This window comes from Lagenorhynchus albirostris, chromosome 20 (genome assembly GCF_949774975.1).
Source record: "Lagenorhynchus albirostris chromosome 20, mLagAlb1.1, whole genome shotgun sequence".
Classification (NCBI taxonomy): domain Eukaryota; kingdom Metazoa; phylum Chordata; class Mammalia; order Artiodactyla; family Delphinidae; genus Lagenorhynchus; species Lagenorhynchus albirostris.
In genome coordinates, this window is record NC_083114.1 from 55,220,417 (window position 1) to 55,240,362 (window position 19,946).

Consider the following 19,946-nt stretch of genomic DNA (forward strand, 5'->3'; position numbering starts at 1 on the left):
AGAGCAGCCCTTCCTTAAGGAGCCAGAAGTTGTGCTCTAGTTCCTTCAAGGCAGAATAAGCTACATGAATTTTATGTTCCCTCATATATTTATTTATTCAATGATCTACGTATATCCGTGTGGAATCATGAATATTTGTTTTATACTTTGGGTTATAATCCTACACCATTGTACTTACTTTGTTGCTCAGATCATTCCCCGACTTTGGCCATTAGGAGCTCTTTGAATTGGCTTCTGTATGCTTTCGATGTACCCCATCACTGTGTGGCGTGAGTGCATGTGCTTTCAGGCAGTCTTTCTGGGGCTGTGAGATGCTCCTGGCTCATCTTGTATATTTCCTGCCTCAGTCCCAGAATCAGCCATTTCTCCAAGGAGCCCTGGTTCGTTTTATTGGACAGTGGTATTAGAAACAAACCATGGCTCTAGTGCTTATTGCTACTGGGGTATCGTTGCTTCTAGGACCTCTCAGCAGAGAGAGCAGGGAGATACATGTGTGCGTACTAACCCATGTGTATGCGCATATCAATAAATACCCTGCAGGACTGTGAGACGATACATTTCTGTAGTCTAAGCCACGCATTTGTACAGCAGCCCCGGGAAATTAACACAAGCCCCCCCCCCAGCCTGTCCCCCTTCCTTCTTTTATACCCTCAGTGTTTCCTCATAGGCATGGCTCTCTTGCCCTCGTTTGTGGTTGCTTTGTGTTTGGCTACTTCCTAACCATTCCTTCCAGAATGAGGTCAGACACCCGCCTTCTGGACACCTTGGCTGTTGCCCCCAGGCAGGGTTAGGTGCCCGTGGTCCTTACAGCCTCTTTCACATCCACGCAGTTATCACGATGCCGTGTCCTCCTCAGGCTTGACTGAGCCCCTCTGGCTTGACTCCTGCTTTCCTGCGTCCAGTGTGTGCAGGTGGTGAATGAACGAGACGCGGCTTCAGAAATTGAAGCCTGACTGACCGGGCCGTGGGAGCTCCAGAATTTTAATCTGGAGGGTCTCAGGGTGGCAAGTGGTTTGCACAAGTGGAGCCTTGAAATCACGTTTGCTTAGCGCTTAGGGATGGGGAGATCAGGCCGCCCTGGAGGGTCACCTCCCTCTACGATCCAGTGGAAGCAGACCCTAATATCCCGTCTCTGTGTCGGATGAAGAATCCGAGGCATACATGGTCATTCCAACGTGAAGGGCACACAGCTAGTTGTTGGCAGGCAGGGGTTGCAACTTAGCTGGGTTTGCCCGACTCCAGGGCTACTAAGGTTGGTCGTCCTGGGCAGAATTTAGCTTGGCGTGACCCACCTTATGCACAGAGGGCAGCCTAGACCTAACGGAGCTGGCAGTGAGGCTGGAATCCCAGCCTTGTCTCCGGAGTTAGGGCGCCGGGGAGGACAGCTGTTGGCGGGCGGACCCCAACCATTCCTACGCTGCTCTGCGTTTGTTGTGGCTGGAAGACGGAACTACATCTCCCAGGAAACAGTTCGTCCCGCTCCCCGCCCTCCCCGCCCCTCCCCGCCCCGGGCCCGGCTGCTATTTAAAGGCAGAATGGTCCGGCGGCGAGCAGAGCGCGGAGGTGGCGCGGACGAGGCGGTGTGGGCGCGGGGCGTCACACCCCGTAACTGGCAGCCGCCGCTCGGTGCTTCTCTCCTGAGTCTCTCTTGCCCGGCGGGCTCCCAGCCCCCGCCGCCCGGGCCCCGCGGACCTGCAAACCCCAGGCCCGGCGGATTTGCCCTTGGCGCTTTCTCGGGCTCGGCAGAGGGGTTCCCGGCTGGGATCTCTGGGGTCGCGCTGGCGATGAGCAGCGAAGAAAGGCGAGGCGCTGCTCTCCGAGCGCGAGGAGGCGGGGTGCGCTCGCCGGGGTCGCCGGGGCGCCGCTGGGGAACCCGGGCCAGCGAACCCAAGCGCGATTTCCGCGGGTCCCGGGCGCAGAGGCCGGGGCTGCCGGCGCTTTGGCCTTGGATGGAAAGTTGGGAATGGGGTAGGGGCCTCCGGACCCCCTAACGTGGATTACTTGGTGCGTCTCGGCCGGGCTCGGATGACCCATAACCTCGTCTCCATCCGTGGATTGATGCACATTCTACCTAACAGTCGAGTCCCTTACCTGTAGGTAAGTTGCCCCGCGATCCGGGGGAAGAGGGGGGGATTTCACCCCCTGCGTCGCTTTATGAAGGTCATGGGGTTCTGGGTTGAAATTTTTGTTCTTGTAATTGACATCTTTCCAGAGGTCATTTTAGCCATCCCTCTGCCTCCAAGCGGAGTCGATTCTCCCGGTGGCGGTGGTCATCGCCCATCCTGGGCGCTCTCGGTCATCTCCCTTTCCAACGCCTCCTGGCCGCTGGCTGCCCCGGGGGACAGAGCCCCAAGTTGGGGAGAGGTCCGTGTGCTGGGCGTATCCGCCCGACCCCCCATCGCACTTACCTTCTCACCTTGTCGCCCTCCAGGGCCCCTTACCTCGAGAGCTGAGCCGCCTCGGTGAGCTCCCGTCGTCTGCCCATTGGCGACCCAGAATGCGACCGGGGCGCAGCGCTTGGAGCCCCCCTCGCCGGGGGGGTGGTGAATGTCTCTGGTCCCCGGTCCTGGTTGCTGGTGAGCGGCTATACTGCAAGGACTGCGCCACCCATCAGGCGTCTTTCTGAACGGGTGGGAGGTAGCAGGCATTCGGTCCGGGGCGTACTCCCGCCCCCCGCCGTCAGTGCACATTGTTAATGGAAGCGGTTTCCCGGCCAGCGCGGGGAGGGGGCGTAGTCTTGAGTCCTGACCTGGAAGCACGCTGCTTCTGAATCCACAGCCCCCCCCCATCCTCGTCCTTTTGTGTGGGCGCTGTTTGCAGCGGCGCCGTGCCTGTCGCTGAGTAGGTGCAGAGTAGATGTCTGCTGAATGAATGAGCGAATCCGCCTTGATGTGCAGATAAACCAGGGGCCTCCTTTTCCTGCTCCCCCTTTGGCACTTGTCCTCAACTCTTTCCCCCGAAGATGGTTTCCTGGGGGTGCTTTCCCAGATACGGGGTTCCCTCCCCTCCCTCCAGCTCCGTTGGCAGTTTGTCTGTGATGATCCATTTCCTGCCCAAAAGTCCCTCCTGCATAGAACACTTCTGGAAGCAGTCACGGGTCTCCCTTGGACTGTGTGCAGGGTGCCAGTGCCTCCCGTGAGCACCTGCTTGGGAAGAGGGGGAGAGCCAGGCACCACAGGAAGAAAAAAGGTGATGTGTGTTGGTACCGCCCCTCCCCCAGGAGCCTGTGCCCTGGCCACACCCAGGTCCGTGGAACTGCCCACGTTGGTGCAGTATGTACCCTGTGGCCCTTCCTCACCTTCTCTGGGAGAGGAACTGTTGAAATTGTCCCACTGATGGCCGGAAGCCCCGCCTCTGCACCCCGTCTGATTTTAAAGGTAATCCGTGCCCTTTCTCTGTCTTTTATAGAAAACTACAAAAAAGAGCAAAAAACAGGAAAGGAAACACCCAGTTCCCACAGTAATGCAATTTGACATATGTCCCCACTGCTGAAATCCTGCAAATATGTACAACTTTGTTTCCCGCTTTATTCCCTCTCACTTTGTTTTTTTTTGTTTTTTTTTTTTTTTGAACATTTCCCCACATAATGACTGTATTCACTGCAGGCATTGAATCATAGTTTGCGTGACAATTCTCCCATTGTTGGACACCAAGGTATTTCCAAATTTTTACCCTTTGAATTCATGCATTGGTGAGTGTCTTTTGTACATAAGGATTTGCACATTCTGAATTATTTCCTTTGGAAAAGTCCCAGAAGTTACTCTCTTTGCTCTAAGTCAGTCATGTCTAAAATCAGAGGAGTGGCCCTCTTGGTAGACATTTACGAGGTGGGCTTGGAGGGAGATTGCACCACTTAGCCAGCAGATAATCCCACAGCTGGGAGCCAGAATACAGTAGGAGCCCAGACAGTGCTTGCTGAGTGAATGCAGGTTTTGTTTCGTTTTGTTTCTCCTGCAGCAAAGAGTTGATCAGCATATTGGTTATGAGAGTAACTTGAAATTTGCCTCCAGGACTAGGGTCGAAATTATATTAGCAATGCCAGAGACTGAGATTTACTAGGAAGCTGGATTTAAAATGCTGTCTTTTTAAAAATTATTATTAACTTTTGATTTAGATAGAAATCTAGATTTACAGGAAAGTTGCGCAAACAGTACACGGAGTTCCCTTATACCTGTCACCCAGCTACCCTGTATGTTAACATCTTATAGATTCACAGTGAGATGATCAAAGTGGGGGATTAACATTGATAGAATAGTTTGAACTAATCTCCAGGCCTTATTCAAATTTTTCCAGTTGTCCCACTAATGTCCTTTTTCTGGTCCGGGATCCATTTCAGGAGCCTGCATGGCAGAAAGTGCTGTCTTGTGAAAAAGTGAAAGTTGAGAGGGATTCAGCAGGCTGTCTTCTTTAAAGACCACTTAACTGAGGCATGATTGACATCCAGAAGGTCATACATGTTTCATGTCTGCAGCTCGTGAGTTTGGTGATAAGTGTATGCTGTGAATCTGATACCACAGTCACCACAGTCTTTGTCGTAAGCATACCATCACCTCCAAAAGTTTCCTCCCGCCCTCTTATTTATTATTTTACTATTTTTTGGCGACAAGAACACTTAATGGACGCTCTCCCCTCTTAGCAAATGTTTAAGTGTACAAGATAGGATCCTTAACGATAGGCGCTGTGCTACAGGAGGGCGCTAAAGCTTATTCATCTGGGCAGACGGTCTTTATTCTGGAGATGGTTCAGAACTGAGAAGTCCATCCCATCTCCTTTCCCAGGTTAACTCACCCCCTCCTCACTGTTTATGGCCAGCAGCTGAGACCCTCCAGGGTGTAGAGGGGAGAGGACCCTTGACCATGAGTGGGAGAAGCATCTCCGTGTACCCTTCTCCTTCCTTCCATGGACCTCCCCTGGGAATGAGTCGTTTAGTAGAAATTGGGTTGTAGCCTGATCTGTCCCAACGTGCCTTGGGGGTGTGTGTAGGTGGAGGATGACATCCGGGTGCGTGAGAGCCAGCTGTCAAGCCCCGAACCCGGCGGCGGCGAGTCCAGCGTGCGGCGAGTCCAGCGTGCCGTGCCTGTGATTCACGCCTCCTGAGCAGCAGGTGTGTCGGGCGCTAAGTGTGCAAACCCAGCAGAGGCAGCGTTTACTGGTGATCTGGGCAGATCTAAGGGAACACGGGTTTCCGCTCGTGCCTCAGTGTGGATTGAGGGTTTTGTCCAGCAATCTTGGGCTGGGGGGTGGGGTCCCCCTCTTCTTCAGGGCTGAGGAGAGCCAGCCTGGAGGGGTATTTGGAAGCCACTCATGTGGATGGAGGCTGGCCCAGCGTCTTTGCATAAGAGAGCACTTGTGTGAAGTTGAGGAAACTCATGAAAGAGGCCCTTCTCCTGCCGCCTGCAACAGAGACCACAGTAGTCCAAACCTTCCACCGACAATACACACGCAAACTCGGGCTGTCTTCTCCAGCTGGGGGTGGCTGCCCGCAGTTAGAGTGTAGGTGATGTTTGTTTGGGATGAGGAAGTTCTGAGGTTACTTAAATCTCAACCAACCAGACTTCTGTTGTCCAGATAGAGTTTCTCATTACTATTAGGGTCTGGGCGCCTAGACTTGATTTTTCTTATACTCCCAGCCTTCCTGTTATAGCTTGTCAACTGAAAGATATTCATCCTCTCTCTGTCTCTCTCCCTCCCTCCTTCCCTCTCTCCCCTGCCCTTTGTGCACTGGCTCAGACGTTTTCTGTCACCAGCCAGCTCCAGTTAGGATCATAACAGGAAGTGTCGGTGGGAGAGGGCTTGGGGGATGTTGTGACTAAACAGTCCTGGAACAGCCCTCTGTCTGCACCTGCCTTGTCCCTCTCCTCAGTGACTCCTCACGGGTCCTCCCTGCCCAGCTCTTCCCAGATCAGCGTGGACCCGGTTCAGCCAGCGTACTTGGAGCTGCTCCCCCCAGCCCCCTGGCCTGCACCCTGTGGTTTGCATAAAAACGAAGTGCTTGGAGAATTTGGTAAAAATCTGAGTATTCTTAGCAGCCATCCCCACCCTCCCCCCACCTTTAGAGGTTCTGTTTTGGTACATGTTGGGGGTAGCACTCAGAAATGGGTATTTTTAACAAGCACGCCAGGCCATTTTAATACAGGTGGGCACTGTAAGAAACAGGGAGTTGATTGACTTCTTGGCCAGCTAAAGCCAGAAATGAGCCTTTTCCCACTCAAGCGTACCCAGCTGCAAAGCTTCTCTGTCCTCCACCTCCTCCAGGAAGTCTTCCCAGCTTGCCTCCACCTGGTCTGGCCCCCACATCTACTTACTTGTTTTGTTGGCACAGGTTGTGACATAGAAGTCTTGAAATCTGGTGCCCTTTGTACTCAGTGAAGTCAGAAGTGGTTGTATTTGGGTGAACGATAAAGAACTGCCGTTCTGGGCTTAGGTATAAGATCTGCAGCGTGTCCTCTGGGGTTTGTGAGTTCCCTGGGAGCCTGGGCAGCTGTAAGAGGCAGCTCCCTGGGACATTTGTGTGCCCAGGCAGACCCTGCTACTTCTCTTTCTGGCCAGCATCGTCCTAGGCAATGTCCACTGTCATCGTGGAACTGGTTGGGGTCCTCCACGTCTAGTCAGCACCCCCTTCATCACAGGATGGATGCGCTCAGTTCATTTCACAAGAGGACAGGAACGGTCCTGGATGGATTTCCTCTCTTTGAGCTATGCCATTGGCAAAAGACAGTCTGTTCGAAACCACTCCGGCTCCCTTGCTTTACGGACTAGGTTTGTTCCTGGAAGAATATCTATACAAAAACCAATCTCGGTTGATCACATGATATGTGAAAGGCCTGGAGGAAATTTGTAAGCTACAGGAATGCTGAAGTGGCAAGTTTCTGTCAAAGAATTCTTTTGGTGATGTGAATCATCACCTCCTCCCGTATTTGGTGTGTTGGTACAGGTTTCTACACAGAAGTCTTGAAACCAGTTGCCGTCTGGGGGTGGTGAAAACAGAAGCAGCCGCATTCGGGCAGATGACAGAGGGACTGTGGTTCTGGGTCTCTGGAAATAAATCAGTCCCTCCCCTCGGGTCCGTGAGGCTCCCAGGTGTTTGGAAAATGCCTCTTATAGGGTCAGATTTTAATGGTTTTCAGACCCGCCGCCTTTGCCTAAAACGTGGGCCCTTGACCTCATTTCTCTCTAGCCGTTTCCTCCCCTTTCCTTTCACTGGTCTGAGAGCCCCGGCAGGACAGGGCGGGAGAGACCATCTCTGCCTGCCCAGCAGTTCCATCAGATAATCCGTTGGGGATTTCGGCCGTGCTTTCTGAGCCACCAATGGAGTATATTCCCTCTCCCTAATCATAGACGCATTTCCAATCCGTTGCTTCAGATTCCCTCGCTCGTTAATTCTGCAAATATTGGTGCCTGCTGGATCATTCTTTCTTTTTTCTTTTTAAGATTTTTTTTTTTTGGACGCAGACCATTTTCAAAGTCTTTATTGAATTTGTTAACAATAATGCTTTTGTTTTCTGTTTTGGTCTTTTGGCCACGAGGCATGTGGGATCTTAGCTCCCTGATCAGGGATCGAACCCGCACTCCTGGCACTGGAAGGGGAAGTCCTAACCACTGGACCGCCAGGGAAGTCCTTGGCTGGTTCTTTAGACACTGGTGCAATTGCTTCGCGTCAGCACCTGGGCGGTAGCGCTCTTTGGGCCGGTGGTGTGCCTCAGGCGTGGAAAAGAAGGTGTCTGAGATGCTGACCTTTGGGGACAAATTCTTCAGTATGTGAGTGAAATCCTCAGGAGCTCGAAGTGACAGTGATCGTTTCTGCCCTCGTACCTTCTTCACTTAACTAACTTTGGAAACATTTTTAACCATTCTTAATTATGGTAAGATGGACATAACACCAGTTTACCACCTTAACCATTTGTCCGTGTGTCAGTGGCCTTATGTACACTCACACTGTTGTACCACCATCACCACCGTCCATCTCCAAAACGTCTTCATCACCCCACACTGAGACTCTGGGGCCGTGAAGCACTGACTCCCGCAGCCCCCAGCCCCTGGTAGCTGCCATTCTATTTTCTGTCTCCATCATTTTGACAACTGTAGGTATGTCCTGTAAGTGGAATCATACAATATGTGTCCTTCTGTGTCTGCTTTATTTCACATCATGTCCTCAGGCTTCACCCATGTTGTAGTGTGTGTCAGAATTCCTTCCATTTTAAGGCTGAATAGTTTTCCGTTTAATGTATACGTCACATTTTGTGTATCCATTAATCTGTTGATGGACACTTGGGTGGCCTCTACTTCTTGGCCATGAATAATGCTGCTCTGAACGTAGGGGTACAAATATCTTTTTGGGTCCCTGCTTTCAGTTCTTTTGTGTATATACCCAGAGGTAGAATTGCTGGGTCATATGGTCATTTTACATTTAACTTTTTGAGGAACTGCCGTACTGTTTTCCAACAGCAGCTGCAGCATTTTACATTCCCGCCAGCGAGGCACAAGGGTTGCAGTTTCTCCGCATCCTTGACAGCCCTTTCCTTCCTCCCTCCCTCCCTTCCTTCCTTCCTTCCTTCCTCCTTCCTTCCTTCCTCCTTCCTTCCTTCCTTCCTTCCTTCCTCCTTCCTTCCTTCCTCCTTCCTTCCTTCCTTCCTCCTTCCTTCCTTCCTTCTTCCTTCCTTCCTTCCTCCTTCCTTCCTTCCTCCTTCCTTCCTTCCTTCCTTCCTCCTTCCTTCCTTCCTTCCTCCTTCCTTCCTTTCTTCCTCCTTCCTTCCTTTCTTCCTTCCTTCCTTCCTTCCTTTTTTCCTCCTTCCTTCCTTCCTTTCTTCCTTCCTTCCTTCCCTCCTTCCTTCCTTCCTTCCTCCTTCCTTCCTTCCTTTCTTCCTCCTTCCTTTCTTCCTTCCTTCCTCCTTCCTTCCTTCCTCCTTCCTTCCTTCCTTCCTCCTTCCTTCCTTCCTCCTTCCTTCCTTCCTTCTTCCTTCCTTCCTTCCTCCTTCCTTCCTTCCTCCTTCCTTCCTTCCTTCCTCCTTCCTTCCTTCCTCCCTCCTTCCTTCCTTCCTTCCCTCCTTCTTTCCTCCCTCCCCCCTTTCCTTCCTTCCTTCCTTTTCTAGTCATAGTCACCATCCCAGTTGATGTGAATTGGCACTTAACTAATTTTAAATGCAAATTGACTAGGACGGTTAGATCTTTTCCCCCCAGTGTATACTCAGGGAGCCATTGGGATCTCCTTCTCACTTTGAGGAAGAATCTTCACGAAGATCTAAGAGCCCAGGGAAGTAAGGAGCAGAGAGTTTACGTGGGGGGCCCTCAGCTTCGAGTCTGCTGCATCCATTCTTTCTAAACGAAAACGTTTGGTGATCTAGTGGGTTCCTTACGCCCCCACTATTTGCACTGGAGTTTTTCAAGTGCTCTTCTTTCCCTACCCCATCTGGTGCCTCTCTCAGCCTGTTGAAATAAGTGTCATCCACATTTTCCAGAAGAGGCTGTTAAGGCACAGGTGAGTGAAATGACACAGCTAGATAACCACCCAGGACAGTGAGCCCCTAGCCCCTCACCTCCCACACCTGTGAAAAGTGACAATTTTTTTAGTGTTGGTGGGGGAGGGAGGGAGTAGGGCGGGCTGGGAAGACAGAGATGGGATTCATGATTTGAGAGAACTTCAGGGAGAATCCTCTCTCGTGTCCCGCATGGTCAAATTGCATATATGAAGTTTGCTGAGTGTGGGGTTTTTTGGAAAAATAAATTGCTTTTCCATAGACCCCTTTGCTGTGTAGTCGGGTGTCCTAAGACACGCCCTTGTGAGCCTGGGGGTGAGATGTCAGATTTCTCCGGAGCCCTGGGTCGGCGCCTGGGTTGCGATGAGCACCTCTGGTCTCGGGTTTTCTTCCCGAGGCCGTGAGTGCGCCCTGAAAGCTCTGTCTGACCCCATTTGTCATCCGACGTCCCGAGCACGTGTGTCCGGCCCCAGATTGGGCGAGGGAAGGCACCGGCAGTGAGTGGTTTCACGGACCCCGGGGGCCGGGCGGTCTGCTCCCTGCCGCAGGGCGGCTCTGCCTCTCTGGGCCTCTGCGCCTCCCCCGCGCGGTGGCGGAAGGCGACCTTGTGTGGCCTGGAGCCCCCATGAATGTGGTTCTTTTTCATACTTATTTTTTTATCATGTTTTTTTTTAAATTTTTAAAATGAAGCAACGAGAAACAGAACTGCTATTCCTGTGGCTGGGGTGACAGAACAGGATCGTCCCAAGCCAGGAGGAGGCTCTCTTCTCTATAGGGGAGTTGCCACCCCGTGACCCCTGCCCGCGACCCTTCCTCCTCTGGCTTCACACCGGGCGTGTGTCGTGGCCCCAGGGTCACGCAGGGGGAGTTTCTCTGAATCGAAGGGAATCCGTGGCCACTGGCCAACCGGTTGGGAAATATAGATGTTTGGGTTTTTAATTAAATTTCCGAAATGGGAACCAGGAATGTGGTTAACCAGGGAGCTGAGATGGCCCTGGCTTCTCATTCCACCCCGGCCACTGGGCTTTTCCACCTTTCCTGGAATTGCTTTCCTCTTTCACCCTGGCCCCCGTTTCCCCCCCTTGCCCAGCTCCTTCCCTCTTTTCCAAACGTTTGTCTCTGCCCTTGTCACCCTGGGCAGCTGTCTGTAAGACACTGAGGTGGGGGAGATGCTTGTATGGCCGCATTCACTGGTCAGATTGGCCGTTGGATGTCGCCTGTCCCCTATACTAGGAAGCAGCGCTGTTCCTTCCACATCTCCACGTAAGGGATCCACCAGCCGGTGCCGGCAACCGGGAGCGCTGTTATGCTGGGAAGAGAGAGAAGCCAGCCTCGGGCAGATCAGAGCGGGAGGTCCAGAGCCCGTTTTCCTTGGTCCCCACTGCCCTGGGTGTGGACACTCTCACCTCTGACATCTGGGGCGTAGAGAATTTAAGGAACATCCTTAAGACCCCAAAGCTTTGAAGGATGGAGTCACGGTTCCAACCCAGGTCGTGGTGCATATGCCCAGCACTGGGGCCCCGTCCCGCCCCAGTCACCAGCACACGTGTGACCTTGTACAAGCCACTGAGCCTCTCTGCGTTCAATTCCTCATCCATAAAAGAAGGGTATTTCTAGGTGGGTCACTGTTGGCTGCAAGTTTCAGAGAAAGCACCTCTAACTGGCTTTAAGCAGCGAGTTTGGGGGTGTCCACCTAGCCGTGAAGTCTACAGCGAGTCTGGGGGCATCCACCTAGCCGTGAAGTCTACAGCGAGTCTGGGGGCGTCCACCGAGCCGTGAAGTCTACAGCGAGTCTGGGGGCGTCCACCTAGCCGTGAAGTCTACAGCGAGTCTGGGGGCGTCCACCTAGCCGTGAAGTCTACAGCGAGTCTGGGGGCGTCCACCGAGCCGTGAAGTCTACAGCGAGTCTGGGGGCGTCCACCGAGCCGTGAAGTCTACAGCGAGTCTGGGGGCGTCCACCGAGCCGTGAAGTCTACAGCGAGTCTGGGGGCGTCCACCGAGCCGTGAAGTCTACAGCGAGTCTGGGGGCGTCCACCGAGCCGTGAAGTCTACAGCGAGTCTGGGGGCGTCCACCGAGCCGTGAAGTCTACAGCGAGTCTGGGGGCGTCCACCGAGCCGTGAAGTCTACAGCGAGTCTGGGGGCGTCCACCGAGCCGTGAAGTCTACAGCGAGTCTGGGGGCGTCCACCGAGCCGTGAAGTCTACAGCGAGTCTGGGGGCGTCCACCGAGCCGTGAAGTCTACAGCGAGTCTGGGGGCGTCCACCGAGCCGTGAAGTCTACAGCGAGTCTGGGGGCGTCCACCGAGCCGTGAAGTCTACAGCGAGTCTGGGGGCGTCCACCGAGCCGTGAAGTCTACAGCGAGTCTGGGGGCGTCCACCGAGCCGTGAAGTCTACAGCGAGTCTGGGGGCGTCCACCGAGCCGTGAAGTCTACAGCGAGTCTGGGGGCGTCCACCGAGCCGTGAAGTCTACAGCGAGTCTGGGGGCGTCCACCGAGCCGTGAAGTCTACAGCGAGTCTGGGGGCGTCCACCGAGCCGTGAAGTCTACAGCGAGTCTGGGGGTGTCCACCTAGCCGTGAAGTCTACAGCGAGTCTGGGGGTGTCCACCGAGCCATGAAGTCTGGGTGTTGTGCTTTGGGGGGATTTTGCTGGCTCTTCGTTTGTCTCCACTTCTTTTCCTTCTTGGCTTTACTTCCCTAGTGGAAGCAGAACGAGCAGAAGCGTCGGCAGGCCCCCTGCCTCTGCAGACCCAGCAGATGCAAGAGGATGCCTGTGGCTCAGCACCCCCGAGGGACGGCCCTGGAAGCGCGCTCACCCTTGGACCCGTCCCTGGGGCCAGGAGGTGCAATGCCCCGATCGTGTCCTGTGCTCACGTGCCTCACACCTGGGTCTGTGGGTGGGGGCAGCCTCCCTCCCCAGGGCCACGGGGATTCTGCAGACTGGGGCGGGAAAGATGCAGAGAGACAACACCAGATGTTTGCCGTGGACGGATTGGGCTACTGGATAATACAGCAGAGCGTCTTACGGTAGGGGCAGGTATTGATTCTGTTTACCTGTGGATACGTGGGGCCTGGGAGAGCGCAGGGCAGGTGGATGCTCAGTGAACGTCGATACATGAATGAACCTCAGCAGTTCTTTCCTCTGAATTTCTGAACATGAGGGTCCATTTTTTCTTTTTCCTTTTTTTTTGGCCACACTGCGCGGCACGTGGGAATCTTAGTTCCCCGACCAGGGGGCGAACCTGCGCCCCTGCACTGGAAGCACGGAGTCTTAACCACTGGACCCCCAGGGAAGTTCCGAGAGTCTGTTTTTTCAAGGGACTTAGTGTCGCTCCATCGGGGAGTTGGGAAGCCCAGCCTCCGGGTGCATCGCCCACGACTGGGTTCTCATTTCCCTGCACAAAAGGGTTGTTCCCGGGAATAGCAGCCGCTGCTTAGAGTGGCACCTCTCACTGAGCTTTCTTCAAAGCGAAGAAAAACACCTTCCCTGATTCTGAGCATCTCTTGACTAGGGGCGTTGCTCCCAGTCTACCTTGCAGGGGCACGTGTGTCCCGTACTGGGTAGGAGAAGCCCCATGACGGGAGCTGGGGCCAGTGGATTTGTGCCGACTTCTCGCCGGGCTCCTGTGTTTGGCAACCCAGGGAGGAGGCGGGCTACCCCGTTGGGTCAGATGGAGGGCTAGCTCTGGAGTGGCCCCCCAAGTGGATCGACGTAGATGGCCCCATTGCGTTTGCACATCCCTGGACCAGCTTGTGCCCCAACTTTCGGGGGCTCCATGTTAGAGAGACAGCCTTGCTCTCCAGGCTGTTGAGCTCAAGGCGGGGGACCCTATTTTCCTTGCTTTGTCCGCACGGTACACAGGTAGCCTTTGTTTGAGGAGCTGTGACTCATGCTCGTGGGTTGTACGAGCTCTTAAAGGAAACCTTGCTGCCCTGGCAGGTGCTTCCAGCCATCCTCATCTGCCATGGTGCGGAGAAAAGCTCATTGTCATGGTGATAGGTTATTTCCACTCTGCGGCTGGAGTATCAACAGCCTTTTTAGGGAGGGTGGTGGAGTGAGAGGAAAGGGTGTGTGCGAGGCGATGATGTCCCAGGACGCTGCTGGCCGCTGTATTTAGCGTTGCCCCATTTAATAGATGAGGAAGCTGAGGCTTCCAGGGCTGAAGCTGCTTGTCCAAAGTCACCTTGCCGGTCAGCGGCAGAGCCAGAACTTGATCTGCTTCCAGGTTGGCATGTGACTCTTCCTCCAGCTGCAAGCTTGGCTCCCTGCTTTTTCTGAAAAGTGCTAGAAGTCACAAATCCCGTGGATTTGATGGCGGCTCTAGAGCTCTCACCCATCCTTCACTTCTTCCTCCCCAATAACCCACCGATAAGTCTAAAGCAGTGTTTCTTCCTCCTTCTCCTGGTGGAGGCGAGGCCCTGCGTCTTTCTGGGAGTGGAGCTGGGAGTAGACCTCACTCTTCTCTGCAGATGGGACAGCGAATTCAACGTGAAGACCGTTAACACCAAAATTAACTGAAAGATGCATCTGCTAGAGTTTTCCCTGATGAGGAATTCTCCGGAGCTGCTCTGCAAGTTCTAGCCTTGCCCCCAGGCCTCACTCTTCTGCTTTGTCATCCTCACGTTCCTCTCTACAGATGTAAAGTCTGCTCTGGAGAGCTGTAAGTCACTGCACACCCCAACTGGCAAGCGCGGAGTCAGGATCCAGATGCAGGTCTGTTTGCTTTTCAAACCAGCACATTTCCCCATAGTATGGTCCTGACTCCATTCACTTAGGAGATGCACAAGTTCAAACCATGCATCAGCGTCCTGTCCCTTGTTATTGAAATCCCGCGGAGGATGCTGAGGCCAGGGCATACCGAGTGGGGTTCCTGTCGTGTTTTCCAGCTCCCGCAATCGTGGGCAGATAGCGGATGACTCTTGTGATAAAGAGGGCTTGGAAGGGTGGGTGCATGTATTTGAGTGGGACAGGAAAGCAGACTGGCCCATTGTCCAGGCATTCGGTGGAAGTGTTGTGTTGAGGTTCTAATTTTCACTCACTGGAACAGCAGTGTGTACACTTCACTGCATGAGCTCAAAGCTCAGCTGCGCTTTCAGAGCAGACCCGTGGCTGGCCTTGCCCTTCTGATGTTATACTTGGCAATTGGAGAGAGCTGCCCACGCTGTACCATCGTCACCTCCAAATGGGATAAGGCTCAGGTGAGAAATTGTTGCCCCATCTAAGCTGCACTCCCATCAGCCGCCGTGTACTCTGTCCTTCGCACAGTTAAGAGACCCTCTTAATGGACGTGGTTGGGTGGGGTGGGGGATGGAGGCTGTGTGTCCTTGAGGTTGGAGGATGCAGATGGGAGTTGGAGCATGTCTCATTTATTGGACCAGGTGGACTGAATCTTGGATTCCTCCTCCCACTTATTCTCTCCCCGCTTCTTGGCTTAAACCCTGTGTCGATTTTAAAGAAATGGACCAACTCCATGGCTCTGTCTGCTTGGCCTGCAGTTACAGCTTTGCTCAGATGTTGCTGGGTTTAATTGGGGAGGAAAATTCCCATTTTCTACCCAAGAGGTCCAGTTCACTTTTGGCTTTCTTCTTGGAAGTGCAGAATTTGGGTTGCAGCCTCCATTGGCTTACGTGCGATGACTTATGTAAAGAATGTCCCCTCGGATGTGCAAGGCAAATGTGGCACATGACCAGCCCCAGGAACCTCTGTTGGCTTGAATGGGGCGGGGCCTGGGGAGAGGAGGCACTGCAGTTAGCTTTTCCTTCCTGGGGTCTGCAGTGAGCTTATCTCAACCAGTTCTTCCCCGTGACCTGTTCGCTGCTCCTTTCCTCATGGGCTGTGTCCTGTTCTCCTTCCCTGGACTCTCTCGGTGCAAAGGTCAGTGACATTCACCAGTGCAGGGCCACAGAATCCCATATTCTTGTCCAGTGATTGCCCGGATTAGACTTGAGTCAACGCACCGACCGGGCACTTACTCTCTACTTTTGCAATGTTTTCTTTTTCATCCAATCTTTCCCTTTCCTGAACTTCTACAGCACTGATAACCTATAACATTATATACCGCCTGCCTAATACTATATGTTGTTTCACATGCATGGATCTTTTTTCTTCAATGAAATCAGAGGTGTGCATTCTCCGATTTCACAGCAACCGGCCTGATGCCGACTCCAATAAAGACAATATACACTCGGTGACCTGGCAGGTCCAAGGCCCGCACTGTTCCACCATTTTGCCGCTGTGTGTCTGCGGATCCTGGCTCCATGGCCTCTGGCTAGATTATCCCAGCACATGCCAGTGGGAAAACAGCTACGTGTCTTGCTTTCAGAAATTGCTACTGGTCTTCGCTTGGTGTGGTCCTGAGCACGTTTCTCTCCCTCGTGCCGTAAGACGGCTGCTCAGCCAGGAGACCTGGTTTCTGCCCATTTCAGTCTCCTAATTTGCCTTGTGGTTTGGGGTAAGCTGTGTCACGTCGTGGGGCCTCGGTTTCCTGCCTGCGTACTTTAGAAGTGGACTAGGTGACTCCTTGATTAATTTCAGCATGGAGGATGAACAAGGATGTCTCCTTGTTTCCCTCGCTGTCTTGGGCAGGTGGGACCACAGCAAGGTAGCGAAGAAGAAATGCCTGATCCTTCCCAGTGGTCCCACCACTCCCAGCTCTTTGTGGAGCACAGCTTGACTTCTTGGAGAAACGCTCAATTCAACTTAAACAAAATCAAAACATACAACAGGCTCGCGGGGCAGTCTTTATAAAACGTCATTTGTGATAGTTTGGGATGTCTTCAGAAATCTGTTAGGGTGACCTTGTACCAAAATCAAGAACTAGAAGAATAAATGACCCTCCTCTCCCTGTGGATGGAGAGAATTTTATTTATTTAAGGGCCTTCGGGGGCTCTGCTTCCCCCTTTCCCAGAGTGAACGTTTGGACTCAGACGGCCTTCCAAGGATTGATAATGGGATAGAGGCCCTTCACGTAGGAAAAAATGTGCTTCTTCCCTGCTGGCTGGGGGGTTCACATCCTGGATTTGGGAAGCAGACCGGGAACCCGTAGAGCAAACAGATTCGAGTAGAATTCTTTTTTTTTGTATCAAATCTTCATCTTTTATTCTGAGCAAAAGCAGATGTTTACAAGAGTGAAGTTTGAACAAGATTGACATACTTAAATCATGGGATAACATGGCCATACCCTTGGCCGCATACATCAGATGAAGTGGGTTTTTTTTTTAACTTCTTTTTTCTTTCTGTTTTTTTTTTTTGTTTGTTTGTTTTAATTCTCCTCCGTGGGGCCTCTGATCTGCTTGCCTATCTGTTGCTCTCAGGCTGAGATGCCTTGTTATAACCTGAATTGTTCTGGGGAGTGAGAAGGCCTCATCACACCCCCTCTCCTTCCCGCCCTGACCACCCTCCCTTCCTCTTAGGGGAAAAAAAAAAAATTCCTTCCCCCTTTCAGCATCTGTGCCTTTAAGAATTCCCTCCATTGTAGCCCCGGGACAGAGACCCTTCTGTGAGAGTCTGTTGGAGGCCTGTCCTCGGTGACACCCCGCCCCCCATATTAAAAGACCATCCGAACAAGCTCCCCATTCTCCTCTGGAGAGGGTCCCTCTGTCCCAGGCCAAGCGACTCTTAAGGGAGCGTTTATCCTGGGACACTCAGTTTACAAAGCCTGCTGGAGTGTCAGATAAACTCCCTCAGACCCGCCGAGGAGGGGAGAAGGACAAAACTCCCTTTATTTTCACCCCTGCATGGAGACCAGCAGACTTCGTGCTGGAGATGGGGTGGGAGGTGGGGTCTGAGGAACCTCGGAGGGGGCTGCGGGAGAGTTAGGGATTTTTCCCTTATCATTTTATTTTGGGGGGAAATCTCAGCGTGGGGCAGTGCTGTAACTCTGCTGGAATTACCTTCCTTCTCCTCTCTAAATCGCTGGGATGCTCTTTGGCAAGTTTGTCTTGGTTTGCCAGGGAGAAATTCCTAGTTTCAGTTATCTATTTGGATTAAAAAAAAAAAAAAACAACCCAGAAACACCTCACCCACTCAGTGGGCCAGGCCCCAGCTGTGTGTGTGTATGTTTAGAAGATGTTCGACCTGAGGGACTTTGGGTAGCAAACATCGTGGATAAATTTGGCCACCTGGGTGCATGTGCGCCCGTGCGCTCTGTCGGTGTGCATCCCATCTAGGGGTGTGTGGGTGTGTGGGCACCCCTTGCTTCCCCAGGTGGCCGTACCTGTCACTGTGTGGTGTAGCCCTTTTTAACTACATGGTTCAGAGCTTTTCACCCAGCTATGTAAACGAGAGGTTTCCGTGATCAGCTATTCACGTTGGACTGTCATTTGTGGAACATGCTAAATGCCCTGCACGTGGATCGATGTCTCAGTCCTTACAGCATCTTCCAGACCTGGAATGCTAGGCTCAGAGAAGGAAAGCATCTCCCCTAATGTCGCCCAGCAGTGGAACGCTTCAGCTTCCAGCGCTGCTGTGTCTGATTCTAAAGCCTCTGCCTGCCCTCGCCTTGTTGGGTGTCATCGTCTGCCCTGCGTCCCTGGTACCACGTGCCCTTGGAGGGCTCAGCACCCCGGGCACCTGCTCCTCCACCAGGCAAGCGGCAGAGAGGCCGGAGCCCGTGGGCTCCGTTGGGGCCAGGAAGGAGGCACCCGGCTGCTTTGGCACACAAGAGGATTGGGGAACCTTGCTGGAGTGTGGCCGAGAGAAAGCCTTCCCCACTCACGTCTTAGAGAGGGGAACCCTGACCCAGCTCCCGGCCCCGAATCTGCGCCCCCTCCTCTCATTTGGCTTGGGGCGGGGCGGTGGGCCCTGGGGATCGACCTGGTGTGTGTGAGTCGGGGGCTGGAGGGCTGGCTCCTGAAATTCCCAGGTTGCCTGTGTTCTACCCTGCAGCGCACGCTTCCTCCTTCATCCAGGGGTGGGCGGCCTGGAGGAGCCGGGCGGGGGTCTGGCGGTGGCGAGAAGGGCCTTCCCAGCCGGGCTTGAGTCCGTGCTGCCACGTCATAGCCTCCAGGGCGATCAGGTGCCCAGCGGCAGGAGGCTCCCGGGCCTTCCCCTGGTTCAGCTGAGCCTGCCTTATCCTCTTGGGCCTGCGCAGAGTGTGAACTGGGAGAGCCACCCCCGAAATGCTGGGCAGTGGTGGAGAGACCCTGACCTCTCCTGGGCTCTGCAGATGGACATCCTGCCCAGGGAGGGCCGGGTCTCAGAGCAGGTTCCAGGCAGCGACGTGGGGGAGAGGCTGGGGGAGAGGCTGGGGAGGGTGGATGGGGAATTCAGTGGGGAGCCAGAGGGAGCCCCTGTGAGGCGCAAGCTGTGCTCCGTTCCACGGTTCTCTGGACCTCGGGCACAGTGACTGCACACAGGACAGTTAGCTGGGTGGAAGGACGGAGCAGAGGGGGGGCAGAGTTCTTGTCCTGGGTGGGGGGCGGGGAGTGGGAGACGGTGGGCACGAGGATGGCGGCTGGAGGGTAGGCTCGCTGGAGAAGCAGCGGCAGCCTCGCCTTGGGCCGCTGGAGGGTGGGTCTCTGCATGTCTGGTGTGTTCCTGGACCAGTCTTCCAGAACCAGACCCAGAAAATGCGAATTACTGGCCTGAAGCCCCTGCCCATCCCGGGGACACTTACCCCGCAATGGCACCGTCCACCAGATGGGGCCAGGTGGCAGGTGGGTGTGTGTTGGGTTCCCACCCCATCCCCCTGTCCCTCTTGGCAGGGTGGCTGCCTTGACAGGTGTGCCCCGGTCCTTTCTTTCCCGTCACCAGGCTGTGAACCCTCACTTCATCCAGGTGGGCGTATTGGACCCGCTCCTCGCCTGAGCTTTGCGTTTCACTGATCTGCAGAGGGGTGACACGGAGGAGAGGGCGGGAGTCACGCTGGACCCTGGCTCGAGGCTCCAGGTCCCAGTCTCAGCTCGCTCCTTCCTGGATGGGCGGTCTCGGTCAGGGTCCTCTACCACTCTGTGCTTGCATCTGTAGGCAGATCAGCGGGGGCGAGCTCTCCAGTCCCGTCCAGCCCTACACGTGAAACCATCGCGTTTCAGGATGTGCCTACACGTGGCCTCCCGAGTGTGTCTGGGTGTGTCCGTGGGCTCGTCTGTCTCCCGAGTCTTCACTGGCATCTCCCCCTGGCTCAGTCGCTCCTGCCCTGGGTAGTATGTCACCCCGCCCTGCACCCTGCCCAGAGGAGGGCTCTTGCAGTGGCTGCAGCGAGGGCGCAGAGCCCACTGGCCCGTGCGGCCTTGCCGAGGGCCGTCAGGGCAGGCAGAGCCGGGCCGGGGTGAGAAGTCAAGGTGCCCGTCTCCTGGGTGGTTGATCTCTCCCGACTGGTGGCTGGTGAACGGGCTTTTGCTGGGCGTGAGGTCGGGGCCCGGAGCAGTTGGCTGCAGAGGTTAGGCTGCTGCTGTCTCTTTCTGGTTTCTTTTTCCCTCAACGGAAGCTGGAGGCTCAGGGGGCTGTTTACAGACTCCAGAACAATCCGTGCGCGA

General features: G+C 54.2%; 1 long non-coding RNA gene across 2 annotated transcripts in view; it reads left to right on the plus strand.

Annotated features, from left to right (window-relative positions):
- The first annotated feature begins 1,571 nt into the window (after positions 1-1,571).
- LOC132511741 (uncharacterized) overlaps positions 1,572-19,946 on the plus strand; it is a 154,424-nt gene continuing 136,049 nt past the window's right edge. The window contains exons 1-3 of one of the 2 annotated variants that reach the window (XR_009537703.1): positions 1,572-2,097; positions 2,432-2,576; positions 3,409-3,634. This is a non-coding gene — a long non-coding RNA (uncharacterized LOC132511741). Of the gene's footprint in view, positions 2,098-2,431; positions 2,577-3,408; positions 3,635-19,946 lie in introns of those variants that run through there. The other variant, XR_009537704.1, reaches the window with a different exon arrangement.